We start from the raw sequence: 5,874 nt of genomic DNA, 5'->3' as shown, positions 1-5,874 counted from the left end.
TATATATATATATATATATATATATATATATATATTAAATGTAATCAAGTTTATTAATTAGGTATTATTCTTATGTAAATTTTCATGTTATATACTTGCAACATATTTTTGTTATGCGCAACGAGTTTTGACATGTTAACCATATAAAATGTATTTTATTATTTTTTTTTATGATTAATGGTCGAGGTGAGTATAAAATTGGGTATTTTATTTTATGATCTTATTAAAATCGTTATTGTTTTCTAGTTTAGAATAATTGTTCATGATTGCTCGGGTGGCATTTTATACGAAGCCGTAGCATTTTTTTAAGATGTTTTTGGTGTTTCTTGAATGTATGGTGGTCTTAGATATTTGGTGTTTATTTGTCTTTGTACCATCATGTGTTGAATTAGAGACAATTAAATGGTGAGTTGTAATGATTAAATACATGATCCGTAATGTTATTCTTGCAAAGTTAATTTGATTCTGTGTCGAGTGGAACATGAGTTGGTTCAGTTGTTCTTTTTCATAAGAGTTGTTTGATAAGTCATCGTAATGGGTGACTGTGAATCTTGTGTTTTTCTTTTGTGCTCAATATCGGATGATACAAGAAAGTCCTATGTTAGTGCATAGGCCCAGTTTTGGTGAATCGAAAAATCCTGGTGGGTAGACCCTGTCTAGGTAAACAAACCAAGAATGCAATTTAATATTCTCATAACATCTAAAGCGTAGAAAATAAGGTATTTAGTTTTCCTTGCATAACAAAAAACCAAATCATTCTAGAAAGCTTAAAATAACTACAAACACACAAAACCTTTATTTGCTCCTACAAATATTAAAAACACAATTAGGTACACGGTTAGAATTACTGATCAACAAGGACTTAAAAACCACATACAACCTGAGTTTGGCTCATATGCAACATATACAAGAAAATACCAAGGAAAAGGGTTGATACTCAACTTACTCAAACAAAGAAACTGATCGGTCCAATTTGAAGAGCTCTTACAAAAATCAATCCTATAATCTTAATTTTTCAATCATGTGTTTTAAAATAATGAAACTTGTTCATAACAAAATTATTTACATTAAAACCACCTAACATTAAAATAATTGAATATCATTATATTTAATCCACTACAACTTCTAAAATATCATTTTTCCTAGGTCTTTACAAATATTATTTTGAATATTTTATTTTTTAATTTACTTTTGTTTATTAACAATATCTTCATTATTTACTTACAAATTAATTTCATATTTAAATTATTATTATTATTATTAAATCAGTATTATTACGTTATCAAATTATCATATTCTTATTAAATATTAAATATTAATTTTGAACTCTTTCACTTTTAGATTTATTCCCATCTTAAATCTGAATTCTTCTTAAAGATACGAAATATATGAAAGTTGTTTAGAAATATTAAAAAGACTTCCATTTTTTATAGTTTTTTACGATTTTAAATTTTAAATTCAAACTTTGTTATTGTATATTTCAAATTGTAAACGCTCTTGTTGATGTAAAAATTATGAATATTACCGACAAATTTTTATCGACGAAAATGAATCTGTCGGTAAATATTCCATTACCGACGGCTTTAACGAGGGATTTTGATTTTCTTTTATCGACGGACAAAAGTCTTCGGCAAGTCCGTCGGTAAGTGACAATGTCAGTTATCGAAGTATTTACCGAAGGCCTTTTTCCGTCGGTAATGGCACTGTCACTTACCGACGGATTTACCGAAGGCTTTTGGACGTCGATATAAAGAGCGGGAATTTTCCCGCTCATTATTTCACTTACCGACGGATTTACTGAAGACTCATGCCCGTCGGTAACTTTAATGTCACTTATCGACGAATTTATCGAAGGCTTTGGGCCGTCGGTAAAAAGAGCGGGAATTTTCCAGCCCAAATTCCGCCTCCAGTGTCAATATAATGGGCAAACATGCTCATTTCTCCTCATTTTTCTTTACCATCTCAGTTTCACACCACCACTACTCATTTCTCATTTCTCCTTACCGTCTTGTGGCTTCAGTTCTCTACCATTGCGGGTTGCTCTCCAACGTCGCAGGATACTCTCCACCATCACGGGATGCTCTCCACTTTTCCAGCGAGCTCCACTTTTCCGGTGAGCTCAAGTTTTTCGGCGAGCTTAACTGTGCATGATAAAATGACACAACATCATCGGTCCTAAGCTTTTCCGGTGAGCTCAACTCTCTATGATAAAATGACACAACATCACCGGTCCTAAACTTTTCCGGCGAGCTCAACTCTCCATGTTTCCCTACGGTTATTCGCGTGATGGTTTTTTGGTGGTGGAGTTCGTGGAAATGAAAAAAAAATGACACAGAGCGAGGAAGGAAGAGGAAAAAGATGAACCAGGTCGTGACATTTACCTACGGATTTACCGAACCAAAAGCCTTTGGTAATTACCGACGGCCAAAAGCCTTCGGTAATTACCGAAGGCTTTCCCGACGGCCAGTAGCCTTCGGTAATTACCGACGGCCAAAATCCTTCGGTAAAAGTTATCGACAACCTTTTTACCAACGGTGTGTTACAGGAAAAGCTGGATTTACCGAGGGCTTATTATCGAAGGCTTTAAAGCCGCCGGTAAATAGGTGATTACGAAGGCTTTTGAGCCGTCGGTAAGTTCATTAGTGATTTAACCCCGATTTGGGGTTTTCGTTCCTCAGTTTCATTTTCTACCCTTCGTCGTTTTCGTCTGTCTCCCCCTTTCTTCACTTCCCTCCCTTTCATCACGCCCTGATACTTTCACGGTTAGTCACTGTTGGTGGTTGTTGACGGTGGTCTTGGGCTAGGGTTCGTTGCTCGCGGTTCTTTCACTGTGCGTGCTGGTTTGGGGAGTCTTGGGCTAGGGTTTGTCGTGGGGTGGTTGCTGCATTGAGGGCTGGTGGCGTCGACGTTGAGGGCTGATGTTGTCGTTCTCGTCAAGGGCTATCTTGGTTGAGGTAAGCTCCACAAAATTTCATTCACATTGTTATTTAACTCTGCCTTTGCTGATTCTTGAACTTGTTTCAACTTCAATTCGGCTTCAATTTCCTGCCACGAAAGATACATTATCATTCTCTTTTGTATCCATATCTAAGGTTATGACAATATTGATGTTTTGTAAAATTTGATTAAATTTTTCATTGCTTATTTTGAGCTTTATATGAGTGAAGTGAGATAAGTTTGAATACAGAGCAGACAAGTGCAAAGTCTAGGATTAAAATTTAAATCTCTTATGCCTAGCATGCTGATTAGGTCATAGGAATTTTGTGGTCAGTTAGAAAATGTATTAAAAAAGATAGACCAAACTCAGGTTATGAACATTGAAAGTGAAAATATAATTCATGAGTTTTTGAGATTCTAGAACGAAATCTATACGTTTTTCTTTTGTTATTGCATCACAGGATGTTCTTTTTCTTTGTATGAAGGTTAGATATTTGGTTTCATGTGTTACTGTGTTTGTATTTGATCTTGTGAAAGAATCTCNCTAGATTTACCTTTCAGCATATGCATGTAATTATGTTTAATAGAGTATGAGATGTATGTTTGTTAAATGATGCTTGTTTGAACATATGATGAAGTTGTTTGAAGTTATAAAAGGTATATATTAATCACTTCACAGTTCCAAATGTGCTTATTCCTTTGCACCCTGTTTTCTTCATCCAAAATGTAAACGTTGTCTCTTCAAAAAATCAATTACATATACAAAACCTCCCATAATTGAGGGCATGCCAACTTTTATCCATTCACAAACTAAATGACGCACAACTAGTATATTTTGGCTCAGAAATCCAGGAGTTCTATAAGTCAGTTTTAGATATTTGCCACCCATTCCAAATTCAATGTGGCTATAAGATATTTATGGACAATATTGCAAAGGCAGATCCTCGAATAAATCATGAGTAATCAGTACAAGGTGCAGGATCACTAAGTGTATTTCTCTGAGAAAATCTCCAACATTTTCCTAGATACTTACATTCACAACATGAGAGTAAGGATGCAATGTAACATTTGTTTACCCTTAGACAAGTTCGCCAACATTTCATTTTCAGGCTATTATGTTCTTGAATTGAAATACATTACAGGGACCTATTAAGTTAATACATTCCAAAAGCTATCTTTAAAGGAAGAACCCCCCAATCTTACAAAAAGTCTTTTGGCCATATTAGTTGATGTAGGATTTAACACAACCATCATCCAAGAACTGAACATTTGGAGCATGAAGTTTGTCTCCTTAACAAGTAACCTAAAATTAGGATTGGATTCCAAGCTCTTAACCCAACCTTCATCTGAGGACCAAACATTTAGAGCATGAAGTTTGCCAGACTAAACATCTATTAGAGACCCAAAACTAGGATTTGATACACTTTGATTCTTAACCCAAATGATTGCCAAATTTTATAAGTACTTTTAGATATATTCCTTGCCAATATGGGATTTTAACACCATTGAGAGGGGTTATTTCTGATCTCTAGCCTTCTGTCAATGTAATTGACACAACACATCACACAAAGAAGAACAGCTAAGATGGTAGGACTTCCTTTCCTCAAGCTTCTATTATTCACATCTGTGAATTAAGGGAACCAACTTTGAAGGAGTTTGTAGAATTATTATGGGATAGAATTTTAATCATTAAACCAGGTCTTGTTGCAAGCTAATTCAATGTTTAAAGGAAAATAATCAAATATAACACCTAATGTTCAACTCTACACCAAGAAAAGTACTTAGAATTTGGTGGTTTTGTGACTCAAATGATGCAACAGTAACTCTGCAATAAATCTGAGCACTTAAGCAACTTTCTTGGATGATTTTAAACATGTTTCAACTTTGAAACAACACAAAACAAGACTGCTGGTAAAAATTACCCTTCTACTTCCCAAAATTGACCCAAAATGGATGGTTTAAGAAGTGATTTTGTGCAGAACTGATTCTGACACTTTACTAACCCTTCAAACAGTTTTAAATCATCCAAATATACTTGATTAAACTCAATTTTGGATCAAAAGAGAACTACATCTCAAATTCACCTTGCAAGTTTCAAAAATTGCTCAAATATGGTGGTTTGACATACTAAATTGCATAGAAATGTATCTGACCTCAAATGGACTGTTTTAACAGTTTTAAAACAACAATTAGGACTTGTTTAAACTGCCAAACACCTCAGAATAACAATGGCACGAAAAATGACCCATAATATCTCAAAATCAGTGGTTAAGTTCTCAAAAAGGGTGTACTACAATTGCAAACTGCACTTAACTAGGAAAATAAACTAGAAAGAAAGTATCCTAACATGTTTAGAATGGTAAAACCTAACTAATTAAGAACTCACACTACAAAATAGAACTAAAACTCAAAATATGACAAGTTAGAACCTAAAACTAGTTACTAAGAATAGGCTAAACATAGTGAATCTGAGTTATAGTTCTGTTTTGTGCCTAATTAGAGTTCAAACAAGTGTATTTTGATTAACTAAAAGTGTTGAAATCAAGTGCAAACTGTCATAATGGATTAGGCACCAAAATCACTTCCAAAACCAAATATTTTGAGTCAATTTTGGGAAGTACAAAGGTGAATTTTGGTAGCAATTTGGTTTTGAGTTACAACTCAGTTTTAACATGTTTCAATTCATCATACAAAGTTGTTGAAGTGGTTATCCAGCTTAGAACTCACCTCTGGACATATTTTAATTCACTCCTAGAGTCTTGTTCACATCTCAATTGTTGTCCCAGAGTCAGATTACATGATTACAGTCCAATTTGATTCTTATGCTTGAATTTGGTTGGTGAAAATGGTTAAAATTGGTGTTAAAGAGCAACTGAACCAGTGATATTTTGATTTAATCATATTTAGCATGTGCTGGCAGCTTGTACAACTCATATT

This window comes from Vigna radiata, chromosome 1, assembly GCF_000741045.1.
Source record: "Vigna radiata var. radiata cultivar VC1973A chromosome 1, Vradiata_ver6, whole genome shotgun sequence".
In the NCBI taxonomy this organism is placed as follows: Eukaryota; Viridiplantae; Streptophyta; class Magnoliopsida; order Fabales; family Fabaceae; genus Vigna; species Vigna radiata.
This window is presented reverse-complemented; position numbering follows the sequence as displayed.